Here is a 16,725-nt window from a genome sequence, read left to right on the forward strand (position 1 = left end):
AAAGAGTAGGGGTGGACGGTGGGCAGAGGAGGACAGGGTCAACATCGCCAGCCTGGATACTTCCCAAGGGTGTTTGCACACTGTCCAATCGAGGTGGGCAAGACACAGAATAACTCTAGGACAGAGTGCTGGGGGGCAGCAATGGGGGGTTGGGGGCATCGAGGTCGTGGGCAGAGTCTCTCAGGCAGGAGGGCACCCCTTCCAGGCAAAGGCCCATAGTCTTGTCAGGAGAAAAGCCTCAGACTGAAGAGACAATGATAGAGGAAATCAGGAGCAGGGACAGCTGCATTCAAGGGCACTTGCAGACACATCTGTGAGGGCTCCACCAAAGCTTCACCCAGAGCCTAAGCCTGATTTGCTGCGTTTTCAAGGCCAGGATAGACAGGCACCCCTCGGGAGAGCCCTATCAGAGGGAAAGCCCTCACGGTCTCCACTGAGCATCACCCAGGCCCTAAGGAGCAGCATTCATCCATCCTGACTCTCAGAGGCACTCTAGCTCACGGTGTGCATGTGTGCCGAACCACCTAGCCTTCTGGCGTCAGGCTTGCGCGAAGGGGCAAACTGAGACCAGACAGAGCTTGACTGCGATGCGTGGCTGCTCCCAGTAGAGGAAGAGGGGAGTGGCTCCCTTTCCCCCAAGCCATCAAATGAACAATTTCTCCTCTAATCGAGGGGTGAGGTACAACATGGACTAAGAGTGCATAATGTGGCTCTAGGTTTGACACAGCAGAATGCATGTGTAGAATAGCTCTGCTCTTCACTGACCTGTGAAGCTGGGCAAGGAACTTAGCTTCTCTGGGCCTCAGTTTCCTCATCTGTAAAATGGGGATACTGAGTCGCTCCTCTCACAGGGCTGCAAGGATGTAACTAGATTACACCCACACTGCACTTGCGCAGGAAGGGCTCGGTAAATAGGGCCGGTCCTTGTTCTCACTGGCTCAGGTTTGCTGTCAAGTATAGACTTGGGGTCTTGCTGGGGATGGAGGCACTGGGTCTCTTACCAAAAAGATGGAGAAAGATCCTGAGAAGATGAATCCTGGCTTCAGACCCTCTCTGAGGCGAATTCAAGAGTCAGTCCAGTGGATCTGCTCCCCAGAGACGGCCTGCACCCAGGAGGAGAGGCCTCCTGTCACTCCCCACAGAATGGCCAAAGGTGCCGAGCATCCTCTAGATACAAATGCCATGCCAGAGGCTCTCTTCCACACTCACCACATCATCAGACGCCATGGGTGGGTATAACCTTATGCTTCCCAGGGATGAGGGTCTTGTCCAGAGAGGTGTCTGACGGGGGCTAGCCAAAGTAGGGCCCCTGCCATACACCTGGGTACTTGCCACTCCCAATGTTGATGATTGAAACTGAATTTTCAGCCAGTGGCCCCTCTTAGGGGCTTTGTCTCTTGCACCTGCTCACTCTGCTTGGGGTGGTCTGGCTCTGCACTGCCCATCTGAGCTCAGCCCTGGAGGAACCTCAAACCCACCCCAGTGATACCCCTGATCCCCAATCCCCTGCAGCATTCATGGGGCCTGGCAGAGGCTCTCAAAAGAGGCTGTGGAGGCCCTTGGTCTCTGCCTGCCACCTTGCAGAGTAGGGGACTGAAGTCCGGAGAGGGGCAGGATGAGAAGCCAGGCCAGCTGTAGTTGGAGGTTAGATGGAGGAGCTGAGGACTCATATGGGAGGCCCCTGTCCCTCCAGGTCTCTGTTTCCTGGTTCGGGCTAAGCCTGGCTAGAGGATTAGCCGAGCTGACACGACACCCATGGTTGGTGCAGGACTGGCAGCCTGGACTCCAGGCCCAGGGCAGGCGGGAAGGTCAAGAGGCTGAAGGGCACTCTAGACAGCACACATGAGACACCCAGGACTAAGTGTCCCCAGCGATCCCCTTCCCGGGCCGGGGGCCAGTCCCCTGCAGCCACACTCTCCAAACAGCCGTCCCTCTGGGATTCTGGTCACACGTGGGCCAGGCCAGTCTGAAGCGATGGCTGAGACCCAGGTTTACAGATGCCAGACAAAGGAGAGCAGTGTTCTTGCTTGCGGGAGGTGGCGGGTCAGAGCACGGGCACGGACGTCACCTGGGCCTGGATGAAATCCTGGTTCTACTGCTTGCAAGCCACGTGGCCTCAGCCAGGTCCCTGCACCTCTGCCCACATCAGTTTACTCGACGGTGCAATGGGGAGGGAGAAGGCTGAACCGGGGTAAGTGTGTGGCCCGGCCCCTGGCCCTCAGAGGAGGCTGGCCATGGGAACTCTGCCTACTTGTAGGGACGACAGCCTTCCCTGTCAGGGCAACCCAGTGGCGGTCTGCAGGCTTGCTGCTGGGAAGGCTGGGGAAGCAAAGGACTGCAGGATGTGTTAGTCATCCAGCCTGTCCTGAGATGCTCCACCAGTGCAGCAGCCCAGAGAAGCCTCCCATCAGAAATTGTTTACACACAGGTGGGCTCCAGCCCTGACAATCCAAGTGCCTTCCAATCTCGTAGGTCTCCACCTGCCATCTGAAAGTGGAAGAAATGAGGCTTGCCTAACATCCTTGGTTGCTGAGAAGACTCTAGGAGATGGAGGATGGGGTCAGGTTTTGTTTCATACCCTGCCCACCTTGGCTGCTCCTGCCTTGCTGGGCAGCCCCAGGGCCCAGGCCTGTCTGCACCATCACACACCCAGAGCTTGTGCCAGGAGGCACTGAGGACCCCTTGGGTGCTTCCTAGCTGAGGACTAGCCTATGATGCCCCTCCTCTTTTGAGTCCGGAGTCTCTCTGCGCTCTCTTTTTGGCCGTGCCACGTGGCATGTGGGATCCTACTTAGTCCCTGACCAGGTATCAAACCTGCATGCACTCAGCGGAAGCACAGGGTCTTAACCACTGGGCCGCCAGGAAAGTCTGTTTTTTGTTCTTTAAGAAAGAAGGGCCCCTTCAGCTCAGCACCTCGGTGGGATTCTTAGGGGAGACATCCCCCACCTGCCCATCAATCCTTTGGACTGACAGAACCTACCCTCTGGGACTGGACCCCTGGATGGGCCAAGGCCATCCCCCACAGTGGGTGTCTTCTTCCTTCACTCACAGCGCCCAGCTCAGGGCTTGCCCCCAGAATGTTTGCTGGATGGATGAATGAGCAGTGATGGAGGGGTGGTGTGAAAACAGATTTAGATCAGAGAACACAGAAGCTGACACTTTCGTGGTGCTCACCACATCCATCCTAAGTCTGGCTCCAACAGACACTGGCTATGCTGGTTAATCCATTAGTCCCCACAGCGATTCTATAAAGTGGTAGGATCCTCCCCATTTCACAGACGAGGAAACTGAGGCTCAGGGAATGAAGTCACTTGCCCACAGTGTTAGAAAGTGGCAGAACTGCAATTGGTGTAGGCCCCGGGCTCCAGGATCCATGTGCTGGTCCACAATGTTGCCTGGGGGCTGTGGGGAAGGTGGAGAGAGCAGCTCATCAGAGGCCGTCCAGACCAAAGGTTCCTGCCCAGGATCCAGGCCCTGCCCCAGGGATTTAAGTGGTCTAGGGTGGGCTGTCTTGCAAAGCTGCCTGGGATCTTATGGACAGCAAGGGCTGAGAACCCCTGCCCAGCTCCATCCTCACTCTCCAACCAGAGAAACTGTGGCTCAGGGAGGGAGGGGACGTGTCCAAGGTCACCCTGGGCGTTGGGAGAGCCTGGGACCCGGAGTCCAGCTCCTCTGACTTCTCCGTCGTGGGCTTGGAGCTCTTGGAAACAGCACTGTGGCCCCAGCAGAGCCGTCCACAGGCGCAGACGCGGGCGGGAGAGATGAGGCAGACGGACGCAGGGAGGCCAGCACAGCAGGCAGCCGGATGACACACAGGCCCAGCAATTCCTGACTCACGGCCACCCATCCCGTGACTCCACCCACCGCCGGTGTCCCCACCCTGGCTCACACTCCACAGCCTGCTGCAGCCTCTGGAGTCCCCTCCCATCTAGGACCAGAAAGCCACAGAGGGAGGAAGCAGCGGCGGGGGCCCCACCCATGGTTGGGTGGGAAACCCAGACAACCCGAGTCAGGGGGACTTCGGGACACACAGAGGAAGAGGCCTGAGACTGCCCTGTCCTGCCCTGCAGCACCCACACTCCCACCCCGGGCAGGCCAGCGCCCGGTGGACCATGGACCAGGAGGAGCGCTGGCACGGACACCCACCGGGGCCAGCTTTCGTAGCCACGTGACTCCCTAGCATCAGGGCCGCACACCTGGACGAGCATGTTAGGTTTTCCAGCTGCCAGGACCTCTCCCAGAGGAGGCATTACTCCTCCGGCCAAGAACCCTCAATGGCTCCCCATTGTCCACGAGGCCCCAGACGGACTCTGACCTGGAGTGTCTGGGCTCTCACCTCTGTACCCTGCCCACATTAATCCCGCTGCCAGGAATGTCCCTGTCCCTGTGGCCTGACGCCCCGGAAAGGAAATTCACAACCTTCCCTCTACTCCCAAGGAGCCATGAAGGTCAGAAGCTACATTCCAGAACCTCAAAGACTTCTCACAGCTTCCTATATCTCTGGTTCTCAAAGGCCCATTTGACAGATGTAGAGGCTGAGGCTCAGAGTGGCCATGTGTCCAAGAAGGCTGGAGGCTGAGATGTCACCACACAGGGCAGGGGCTCGGGCTGCTTGGACCTAAGGTCTTTCCTGTTGCTAACAAGCTCTCAGCTGATCCACAAGCTCAGGTGGCCTCGAGTCTATTAGCTCACCCAATGCCATGGCGACTTGGGTCTGCTCACCTTGGCATCCTGACCCTTCCTCCACCCACTATGGGAAACAGGCTGCACCCTCGGATACTGAGCTGGGCTTAGACTGGGGCAGCTGGCTGGGGGAAGTAGGTCTGAGAAGCTGTGTGGCAGAGTGGCCAAGAGCACAGACTCTGGGACCAGCTGCCCAGTTCAACCCCAGAGTAACCACCTGAGCAGGTCAATTCACCTGGCTGGGCCTCAGTTTCTTTCTCTGGAAATGGGGACGATAGGATTAGTGAGCTCACAGAGATGCTAAACATGAATTCCTGTAGATAAAAGATCAGAGTAGCAGCTCTGAAGACTGCTCTAGAAAGGTCTGGAGTTCTAAGCATTGTCGCCCTGTTCCTCCCTGCACCTTAAGCTCAACATCACAACCAAAGAAAAACCGAAGGCCTCAGAGCACCAACCAGGAGGGAGGAGGAGGACCGGGGAGGGGCAGGAGAATCTGCTCTCAGCACTGCCCCCTCCCAGGCTTCTGGTCCATAGGCTGCTACCCCGGCCCATCTGCCTGAGCAGGGCTGAGCAGAGCAGAGAGAGCTTGGCATGTTCCACCTCAGCTTCTGGGAGGAGGGAGGATGGGGAAGAGGGGAGGAGGTAATGGGGAGGAGGAGGGGGGAGGGGAGAGGTAGCAGGGAGGAGGGGGTGCTCCTGTCCAGGCAGAGGTGCCCAGCTGGCCCCTGTGTGGTCAGTGGGATGACCCAGAGAGGGGTAATGCCAGCATCACTACTTCCACTCCCCATGAGGACACTGGCAGCACCCACATCTCTCTCCCCGCTTAGGGGCCATCACAGACACTGTGCCCCACTGAGCTGGATACAAAGATATCTGAGAGGCAGTGGCGTGTGGGCAGGGAGGTCTGGGCCAGTTAACTGCAAACATGGCTGTCCTTACAGGGTAGAGATTCATCCTACCTCCAAACCCTTTATCTCATGGGATGCTCATAGCTGGCAAAGCTTCTTCCTCTCCTCTTTCTACAGAGTGGTCGAGTGACTAGCCCACATGCACCAGCAAGCTAGTGATGGATCCCAAACAAAAAAAAAACCCTGTCTCTGGGCTCCCAGGCCTGGCCCTACTGTGAGGTTTCTCTTGCCAGGCTCCTAGAGGTGACTGATCGTCTAGGAGAAGATAAGTCACCAGCATGTGTGGCTGAGGGACGGGTGTGGACCCAGAACTTCCACCCACGGGAGGCCCTGGGAGGGGGCTGGAATAGGTCAGAGGGAGGGCAGCCTGCGAGCCTGAGGTCCAGCTTCCTTTCTCAAGAGGGCATGATTCCTGGCAGCAGCTCCCACGGGAAACAGTAAAAGCGCCACCCGCGGGAAACACGGGGTGGGACAAAGAGGGTGCCGGGCAGGGTTTCCTGTTGGGTGGGTGACCTGTGCGCCTGTGGTCCTAGGGCCAGGCCAGGGCTGGGTCTCCCCTCATCCCTGGCTCCGGCCCAGGCCACCCTGAGTCCCATCCTCCAGGCCTGGCCTGGCTTCCTGTCCCACTGGCCCCTCCCAGCCCAGGAGAGAGCAGGGCCCCGTGGAGGCTTCCTGAGAAGCATCAACTTTTGTAGGGCAGGAAGGGGCAGCTGCACTGGCCTCCTCGGTGGCCTTTGGCCTCTGACCCCCAGACCTCCAGCTCTCTGTTTTCCAGCAAGAGGCTTCGACAAAAGCTCCACTGGGTTTTATTCCTGGGACTTCGGGCACAGCTGAGTAGGGGCTGCAGGAACCGGCTTCTCCCTGCGATCAGTCACTGTCTGCCCCGCTCTGGGCAGCGTCACTTCCAAGGAGCCGTGCTGAAGGGACCGGGACAAGGAGAGATGCTAAAGAAGGATGGATCTCAGGCCTCAAGGACAGATTCTCAGGGGGGCAAAGATGAGAGACACTTCTGAAGAAGGTGGGTGTGGCATCCCCACTGGGCAGGGAAGCCCCACACCAAGGACAATGTGATGTCAATCCATGGGAACAGCACCCAGAGAGAGATGCCTTCATCCCCACCGCCCCTTCCCCCCAAGTTTGGGGGGGAGGTGTCAGGTGTCTGGGTGGGATGGGAACTCGGCCTAGGGGCTAGACCCATTGTCTCCAGTGAACCAAACCCATTCCATGTGCCTCAGGAGCTGGGGATTCACCTGTCCACAGGTGGAGATGTAGTGGGAGTGGAGAAGTTAGTGGACTGGCCCAGTGAGGGGGAAGAGGTTTGAACAAAGGCCCTCAGGCTAGGGCACAGGCTATGGCAGAAGCACCCCAGGTCTGTCTCAGGGCTGCTGGGCAAACAGGCGACTCAGAAAGCAAACAGCCCAAAGAGGGCAGAGGACTCTTCCAGCGGCCGCCACGGGGCCCACCACGGACAAAGGCCTCTTGTAGCTCAGAGCTGGGGAGGAGCGCTAACGGGAGGGGGCCTGGGCTGAAGGGGGCTGGTCCTTGCCTGGGATCACCCTGGGGACAAGGATGACGGGGATGGAGCTAGGATCAAGGGGCTATGCTGGGAAGACGGGCCTGCTGACTGGGCCAGGGGCTCATGTGGGCTTCACCTCGGCTGCCCAGGGTGGGACACGGATGACACGGCCACACTAGTCCACAGAAACAGGCCCCGATGGGGCTGTCTGGGGGCCCAGCCTGATGATCTTCCTGGAATCACTTAAGTTTGGGGAAGACTAGGTTAGGGGGGCTAAAACCTCAAGTCTGTGGGCCTGAGGTGGGCAGGGTGGAAGACAGAACCAGACTTCAGCCTGGTGGCAGCCAGGCCTAAGTTACCATGGAGAGTTACTAAGATAGCCATGGGGCAGTAGTGAGCCTCCTGACCCTGGGGCATGCAAGTCAAGGCTAGAGATACACAGACTTTAGAATTACTCTGGCCAGAATCCATATTCAATCATGGGTGGAAGGATGACTGGCCCGTGTCACCAACTCAATTACTGGCCACCCCACCTCCATTCCTTTTCTGGACTGATGTTTTCCAGCTGTATCAGAACAGCCTTGAGCTCATAAGCTTGTGGGACCCTTAAGGCTGAACACCCCCAAATCGTATCACAACAGAGATGAGATCTAGGTATGCTCTGTGTGGCCCTGAGGCCAGCTCTCTGCGCCCCTCAACCTGAGAGCCTGATAGAGTCCGGCTGAGCCCATCCAGAAAGCATGCCTAAGTCTCCCCTGAACCCAGCGCAGCCTGGGGGGTCAGCCGCAGCCTGATGCCCACCAGTGACTGCTTCTCCCTGGGCCTCAGCCCTCCTTGAGATGTTGCTGATGCCAGCTTGGCAGTGAGCATCTCCAGGGCTAGGGTTGAGCACAGACCTGGCACAGACTTGGTCGCCAGGAAATGTTTGTCAGAGGAAGGATAGAAAGAAGAGCAGGGGAGATGGGGGATAAACAGATGCTGGAACCCGGGCAGGCACTCAGAAGTGAAGCTCCCCAGGCCACCACACGCTTCTCCTCCTCCTCCAGGACCTGGGGGGACTGTGCCCTCTACCGCTAAGACATAGTATGCAGGTCAGGTAAACACAGAAGACCAAGGAAGGCCCTACTCAGAGGATTCCCCTGAACTCTGCTGTCCGGGTGGGCTCGGAGAAGGACCCCAGATGTCTGAGCTCAGCCTCTGTACTCTACCCACTTCTGCTCTGGAAGTCTGGCTCTGATGTCAACCTCTCTGGAGGACGGGGACCCTAGCCCCCGCTGCTTGGTCCACGAGGGATTCAGTGATGTCTCTTAACCCCTCCTGGAGTCCCTTGCCCAATGCTGAAGTTTCATCCTTCTGGAGTGGCAGTGGGGTGGGACACGGCTGACTCATGATGGAAGCACAGGGTCTTTGCAGCGAAAGGTGATCCTACCCATGCCACAGGAAGAAAATACGTCACAGGTGTGGGGGTCCACAGAGCTTCTGGAAGTCCTGTGTGCTGACAACCCTACCCTTGGCTCAGTTCAGGTCCTGGCACACAGTAGCTGGATTAATCAATGGCATGCTGGATGCATGACCACGTGCTGACCTGGGCTCTGCTGCTGAGGGTCCAGGATTCGGCAGCATGCTCCAGGGACACCACGGGGGTGGCTGCGTCCACGTGCCCTTTCTGGCCTTTCTGAGCTGCTCCTGGAAAGAGGGTGCCCTCCCTCTCTGGCTCAGGGTTGGGTGTGTTTTCTAGCGAGCAAGCCCAATATCTTTTCTTAACAGATGGAGCGGGGGGAGGTCCAGGAAGGGTTGGGGATCAGAAGCAGGGCCATTCCCCAGGCCAGGCCTCCCCACACCAAATCGAGAGCCCGAGGAAATCCAGGACCTGGCTCAGAGCTGCCCTGTATCCACCACCACCTCCCCCACTCTCCCCAGTGTGGCCCCCTGCCCCTAGCTGCCTGTCTCAGCCTCCTGGCTGCAGCCGGCCTGAACTGCTTACTTAGACAAACAGGGAAGGCAGCCACGTGACCAGCTAAGGTTTCCTGGACCAGGGACACACACAGATACGCACACACACACAGCCACTTGCAGCGGGTCAGGTGGTCATGGAGCCCAGCAGGCAGGGAAGGGCCAACTCGGGTTTCTGTGTCTGAAGGACAAGGGACCAAGCCTGCCTTTCTTCACCCAGAAGAATGCCTTCTCCAAACACTTGTTTTCTGCTTCCTGGACGCGCCAGGGACGTGCTGGATGGGAAGAGAGCGGAGGGGGAGGAGGGAGAGGAGAGGGGAGGAGCAGCGCCCGCAAGGCTGTGTCTGGTGTTTTCCTTCCGCCCTCCCCACCCAGAGGGCAGATGCCTGCTGGGAAACTGTGGCCACCTAGCCGCGGATGGTGGGGAGAACCCCAAAGCCCAGCGCTGGATGTGGGGCAGCAGGGAAGCTGGGGCTCAAGGGGGAGTCTCCAAGTGAGTCAGTGACAGGCCTGTCGGGGCCTAGTACCCACCGCAGTGATTCTGCAGCCTCGAGGCCATGGCGCAGCCCAAGGGGCATCCGGGGTCACACACAGACATGAAAGAGTGGGGAAAGGGGGCATCTATCCAACCTGGTGGGAGCAGCTCTGCATCTGGTCTGTTGTTGGGGAAAGGTCTGGGACCCAGGGTCTTCAGGCTCTCTGGCTTTGGGAGTGTGTGCTTCTCAGAGGCTCTCCCAGAGCAGCAAGCCCGCCCCTGTTCACAGCCCCAAGACCAGCCGTCTAAGGGAGAAGGAAGTCACATCTCTTGACAGGCAGGGTTGAGACCTGGCTCCTGGAGGATGGCCACCAGCTCTGTGGGGGCCTGTGGCTGGCTGCCAGCCTGCCCTGACCTCAAGGCTGACCTCCACCACCCCAGCAGCACCGACACCCACTGGCGAGGCACCTCAGGAAGGCCACAGAGAAATGAGGGGTGTGGCTGAGAGTTCTCAAATGAAAGCCAGTACGGGTCAGTCTCCCTGGCTAAGCTAAGCCCTTCTTCATACATGATCTTACTGAATACTCATGACCTTACAAGATAGGTAACGTTGTCACCCCGCTTTACAGACAGCAATCTGAAGGTCACACTGTTAATAAGGGGCAGATCAGAACCTGTACCCAGAGAGTCCACATTTAGCATCCACACTCTTAGCCAGCTCCCACCGTACCAGGGCTGGGCCCCCAGCACCGGGTGAGGTCCTTCCTCTCCAGTGATCCTCACAAGGCCTCTGAGTCCAAGCCCTGGGCTCACCAGGGATGCACAGCCAGCCAGCCCCCCTCTCATCCTCCGTCCGTCCCAGGCACACACGGAAGCCACCCCTACACACAGCTTCTGTGAGCGTTTACAGGGTAGAAGAAGAAGAGGATGGAGGGGTGAGGGAGGAGAAAAGTTGGGGAAGGGGAGACAGGGGGTGCAGAGCAGGAGGGGGGTGGCTAGAGTTGGGGGTGGGAAAGGGTGGAGGAAGACACAGAAGAAATGCAGAGGGAGGAAGAGCCAGCAAGTGAGCGAGAAAGAATGACAGAGAAATGGAAAGAGAAGGAAGACACCGGAGGTGGCAAGGACAGGAGGGAGGAGGGGACGTGGAGGGAGGGAGACACAGCCAGAAAGAGCAGAGAGGAACAGGGAAGGAAGGAGGAGCAGTTACAAGAGGAAGAAGGGAAGGAGGAGAAGTGGTGGAGTGAGTCACAGGGAAAGGGCAGGGGATGAAGGGAGAGGGAACAAAGGAGGAAAGACAGACGGGGGTCAGGGAGGGAGCGGGCCTTGGAAAACCGAGAGACAGAGGGAAAGCGAACCCGCCCACCCGAACATTAAATACCTAACAGGAGATGACAAATCAAATGGGAATTACTGTGGTAAAAACATAATTAGAAACTTGATTGAAGTTAAACAGAATTTACATAACACTGCAAATTAACTTTACATGGAAACTATTCACTGGGAAGGCAATGAAAAGGCATTTCATTAGTAATCTATATTTAAACAATAGGCACAATGGAGCCTTCTGATGAGGAACTTGGTGCCTTCAACCCGAGGGAATGCCAGAGGCTGCTGGAGAACAGGAAGGCAGTGGATGCTCCAAGAGGAAGCGGGCAGGGTCCGGGGTGGGGTCCCCCGGCCTGCGGATGGCGGGGTGGAGCTGGGTGGACACAGTGGGCCAGATCAGATTCTGGTACCGGTTCTGCCCTGGGCTTGCTGTGGAGTCCTAGGTGAGTGTCTCACCTCCTCTGGCCTTTGTTTCCTCACTGACAAAATGAGAATGTTGGAAAGGTGGTTTACCTGGAGGTGCTTACAAGTCTGGATATTCTAGGAGAGCCTGGGGGATGGTAGAAGGCAGGGCTGAGCATGGACTTGGGGTTCAGGTGGACGGGTTGGTTCAAAGCTCCATCCTGCCAGCTGCAAGCTGTGGCATCATGCAAGCCTCTTCCTCTCGGGCCCTGGTTTACCCATGTGTTCAATGGAGATAAGTGCACTGCCACTCGATGTCACCCAGGCAGTGGAAGGATTTATCGAGAGATTGGGTGGGGGCAGGCTTAAAGAGAAGTGAGTCTAAAGGCACAGGATTACTTGGCCCGTCCGCCTGGCACACTAATTAGATTACCCACAGCCTCCTGCCACCGGCCTGCCACTGAGCCACGCAGCATCAAAGCGGCTTCCCACGGATCCCTGGTCCCCATTCCGGAGTCAGAGGCACACCTCCCTAGGGAACTGGTGGGTCACCAAGTCCCCACCTGGCTCCATCGTGTACTATGTATGGAGAAGTCTCCTGGGCCTTTGCACATCAGTCGTGTCCAACTCTTTGCGACCCCAGGGACTATAAAGTCCATGGAATTCTGCAGGCCAGAATACTGGAGTGAGTTGCCATTCTCTTCTCCAGGGGATCTTCCCAAGCCAGGGACTGAACCCAGGTCTCCCACATTGCAGGCAGATTCTTTACCAGCTGAGCCACCAGGGAAGCCCAAGAATGCTAGACTGGGTAGCCTATCCCTTCTCCAGCGGGTCTTCCCAGGCACAGCAGGCTGTGTTTGCTGAGCCAGAGGAGCTGGCCTGCTCTGCTGCCCCACCACTTGCCCTCCCTGCACCTCCCATCCAACCTCACACCCTGTGGAACCCTTGCCTAGCCTTCCTCTCTGCAACCTTCCCTGAATGAGCCTGGTCCCTCTCTCTACCATGAGTTGAGTGCTGGGTATGAAATACTGCAGGTGCACCAAGGCTGACCCTTACCCACCCAAACACTCATGCACTGGCCCACCAGAGGCAGTGAGCGCCCCTGCCAGCGGAGCATGAGTGGGCAGCTCATAGTCCAGGAAGTTTCTCCAGTTTCTTTTCAGATATAGGATCAGGCAGTGCTTAGAGATTCAGTAGGAAGCTATTGGGTGTCCTTGCCCTGCAGACAGTTCCTGAGCTGCTGCCTTGAGCCCTGTGTTTTCACACAAGTGCTCTGGCCAAGGGGGAGGTCTCAGGGGCCCAAGAGACCCAGAGGGGTGGTGGGAGGTTGGGAGAGGTTGGCAAAGGTTCTTAAAAGAAAGTGCAAAGTAGAAGACATCATCAGCTGAGATCAGGGAGTGCCAACCAGGGTGACAGGGAGGGTCCTTGGAACACGAACTTGTTCACAGCTCAGCCAGACACCCCGTGGGCCCTGGTCTCTGTGTGGCCAGGTGTGCAATGGGGAGCTGCTTTGGTCCCCTGCCCCTCTCCGCCGCTCCTCTCCAGATATGGCTCTGTTACTGAGGTCTCTGAGCCTTTGTAATGCTGTTCTCTCTACCTGGAGAGTCCTTTCCCTGATTTGCCAGCAAAACCTTCCTGATCCATGAGGAGCCTGCCCCCTCAGTTCTCCTCCTCCCTCCCCAGCTGCACCTTCTCCATCTCCTTCACGGCCTCCACCCCACCTTCCCTCCCTCTAAGGACTGGATGCCCCATGACTCAGACACAGGCGTCTGATGCGCTCTATCTGCACTCACTCCCAAGATGACCTCATCAGCTTGCAACACCATCTATACATGACAGCTCCCACACTCATATCTCTAGTCGGGACTCTCTCTGCCTCCCAGACTCATATATCCAACTGCCTTCTCAACCTTTCCCCTTGGATGTCTCAAAGGCGTCTCAAACCTAATGGGTCTAAAACACAGCTTCTTGGCCGCTCTCGGCCCTCCCTCCCGTCATCCCCTGCTGAGGGAAACAGCCACCTCTGTTCTTCCAGTGGCTTCCTTCCCAAACCCAAGAGCCTTCCTGGACTGCCCCCTCTTGCCCCGTCTTCCACTTCTAAGCCACCCACAAGCCACCCTGCAAGATCTTTGAAATACAGACTTTGACAGTTCCCACTGTTTCCCCTGCAACCCTAGCCCAAGCTACCACCACCTTCCACCTGGATGTGGGCAACAGCTTCTCAGCCATCTCGCTGCCCCACTTTTGTGTGCCGAGGTGAGTGGGCCCCCCAGGACTTCTCTGGTTGCCCCTCCTACCTCTCACTTCCCTTCTTCCACGTGCATCCCTGCCACTTCCTTGAACACGCCAAGCGCGCCCCGGCTCACTCCCTCCTTCCACTCATGTCAATGTTCAAATGTCACCTTGTCAGAGGCCTTCCTTGATCATCCTTTGTCTAAGAACACTTTATCCATCCTGTAGGCTGTTTCTTCACTCAGCTAATTTCTCTTCCTAAAACTGAGCATCATCTGACATGACATAATCTTGTTTTAAGTATTTACTGTCCATGTCTCCTCATGAGAACGTACATGCCATGAGGAAAGGGAGTTTTGTCAGTCTTATTCCCTGCCAGGTCTCCAAAACATCAAGCAGTTCTCAGCACAGAGACTTTCTCAATAAACAACTGGAGCATTGATAAATGAGCAACGCCACCTCCCCTGGAAAGCACTCCCTGAATGCCTGCCTGCAGAGCCGCTCCTCCCTTCCTCATATAGTCTCAGACACCACAGGGGCCTCGAACACTGAACTTATGGAACTGAGCCTGGCTCTGAGATCATGGATCAGCCTCTATCACAGAGCAAACCATCTCCAGGGCAGGGCTGGAGCTGATCTATCTTCAAAACCCAGCCCTTAGTGCAGGGCTGGCCTGATATGAGTCAGTGTGTGTTTGATGTGTGAATTCATGAGTAAATACATGGTCGGAAGAATGGGTGGATAAAGAGATGAGTGAATGGATGAGTGAATGGAAGGATGACTGGGGTGGGAGGACGATGGGTGGACAGACGGATGGGTGGATGGGTGGGAGGGAGGTTGAGGCGGAGGATGTACAAATGGATGGGTGAGTGGATGGACGATGGGTGGATGAATGGATGGGTCCCACCACGGGCACACAGTGAAGACTGGTGGTTTATTGGGCTCAACAGCCAGACTTCTCTGGCCAGACCTGCAGTTCAGCAGGCGTACAGAGACTGATCTAGCAAGCAGGATAAAGCAGAGTTGCTACAGTGTGGCCAGAGCTTGCTGTGTGACCACAGCAGGCACACCAACTTGCCTGTGCCTTGGTCCCACAGTCTAAAAATGCTGATGGTAATTCTTGCCCAGAGCTGCCAGGGAGATCACTTTGGAGTTTCAAATTCTGCCACAAAGGAGACCACAGCCACACCTCCAGTGAGACACATCTCCAGTCAGGGCTGCTCTAGAAAATCCTTTCTTCTCAAGCCCTGTCTGGCCCTGCAGACCCTGTGATTTTAATACTACACCCCCAAGGGCTGGGACCCTTGGCTCTGCTCCCAGGTTCAAACTGAGCTAGGCTGAGAAGATGGCTTAGCTCCAAATAACAAGGAGGCGCAAGTGATTCACGGAACCCTCAAGAACTGGAATCAGTAGGGGACCCATTTTAGAGATGGACAAACTGAAGCCCAGAAGCATTTTGTACTGAACACACACAAGGCATTAATAGAGAAGCTCTGAAGTCTGGGCAAGAAGGGCTGGGTGAAAAGGCTGATAACTCCTGCCTCACCACCACCCACTGCCCGACCTCACCCCAGGCCAGGTTTTAGGTGAAAGCCGCAGTGCAGCCTGGGCATCAGGGCGTCGGGGGTCTGGTGTTACCTTTCTCGCTCTGGCAGGGGAATGATGGACGGCAGCTCTAATCCTCACACCCCTCACAGCATTGGTCCAACGGGCCTCCTCCTCCTCGTCCTGGGTACGCGGGGAGAGAGGACGCATGTGAGCAACAGGGACGCAGGTGGCAGGTCACTCTCCCCAGCTCTGTCCCCATCAGTGGTCTAATCTTGGTGGCCTCTTGGGCCCTGTAAGCATGCCCCGGGATGCCTGGTTTATCAGAGCTGGCTATCTTCCCCACCCTGTGGTGCTCCAGCCAGCAAGCCAACTCCTCCTGGTGGGAGTCTTAACAAAATGTGAAATCTATGTAAGTTTTGTTTTTTCTGGGCTCGGTGGCTTTATGTTGTTGTCTTTTTCTTCCTGGTAAGAAAGGCAGAGCCAGGGCCTTCCTGTGCGGCCCCAGGCAGGGTGACAGGGAGAAGTTGTCGGGGGTATTTTTAGCTGGGCCTCTAAGCCCGTGGCGTACTCTGCGCTGTGCCTGGCTTCGGGGAATTATCTCATACGGCTGGCCAGCCGGCAGCCACTTCCAAAGCCACTCTTTGACCCCTGCCTGAATTCTTTCCTCATTATGAATTGTTCACCAGATCCCAACACTTGGGAGTCACTCTGTGTGTGCACCTCCTTGGAAAACCAGCCTACTCCCGCCTCGTCCCCTCCTGCCTGTGGGGGTCCAGTTCTGGAGGAGGTCAAGAACCAGAGTTTAAAGCAGAGAAGAGCCCTGGTGTTCCCCAAACTTCAGTCCTTCTATGTATTTCACGACTCTCTCAGTCCAAGCTGAGTGCTATCTGTATGACAACTTAATTAATACTCACTCATTATTATTATTATTATTATTTTTAGCTCTAATGAATCTGGCCTTATCCAAAAGGATCATATCTGTGAAATCATTGGTTTGCTAAGTTAGTTATACATTTCTAATATACCTGAATAAGGATATAAGTAATGAACAAAAACACATGTTCTTTCAAGTACTCATTCTAGAATTGTGTCCCAGGTTGCCAGAGTTACGTAGGCCAAGCTTTGGTAAACTCTATTATTTATCATCCCTCTTCTTGTAAGGGAGGAGAAAGAGGTCAGGGGGAGGGGTGGTTGGTCAAGCAAGCCCAAGAACTGGCTAGCAAACAGGGCCAAGGGAGGTAAAGGGGTCGAAATCACAGTATGCTGGAAGCTCTTGGTACTGTTCTTCCCAGAACCAGGCATGACCATTCCCTCCAGTGAATTTTGCTGTGAGAATTTAGCTGGGTGGACACAAGGCCTGATGAGGAACTTGGTCTCAGGATGGGATGTTCCCACTGGGGGCTGCAGGCTGTGCAGAGCCCCAGGGTCCGAGCATCCTCTGTGCCTTTACCCAGGATCCTCTGAGGCTCTGGTTTACCTCTGCCCTCTTCCATTGGGCTCCCTCAGAGCTGGGGTTGGTCAGTAGGGGCTAGATGCTTAATCTCCTCTCCAGTTAGATATGGAAGCACAGAGCGTACCCCCAAGCCCCGCTGCCTGATCTCTTGCTCCTTGGCTCCTGTGTGCTCTTGGGTGGCCCCTGACACTCTCTGGGCCTGGGTTTCCCCGTGTGCGTCCTGAGGGGT

General features: G+C 56.5%; 1 protein-coding gene across 10 annotated transcripts in view; it reads right to left on the minus strand.

Moving 5' to 3' along the window:
• The window catches only part of ZMIZ1 (zinc finger MIZ-type containing 1), a 242,465-nt gene that overhangs the window by 157,094 nt on the left and 68,646 nt on the right, over window positions 1–16,725 (minus strand). For 7 of the 10 annotated variants that reach the window (XM_086381791.1, XM_086381789.1, XM_086381795.1 and 4 more), the window contains one exon: window positions 15,134–15,223. The exons of the other annotated variants lie outside the window; for them this stretch is intronic. The gene's annotated coding sequence lies outside the window, so the exon portion shown is untranslated. The remainder of the gene's footprint in view (window positions 1–15,133; window positions 15,224–16,725) is intronic. 10 annotated transcript variants of the gene reach the window in all.

The sequence above is a fragment of the Bos grunniens genome, chromosome 28 (genome assembly GCF_055505025.1).
Source record: "Bos grunniens cultivar Pamir isolate PY7600 chromosome 28, Bosgru_T2T1.0, whole genome shotgun sequence".
Lineage (NCBI taxonomy): Eukaryota > Metazoa > Chordata > Mammalia > Artiodactyla > Bovidae > Bos > Bos grunniens.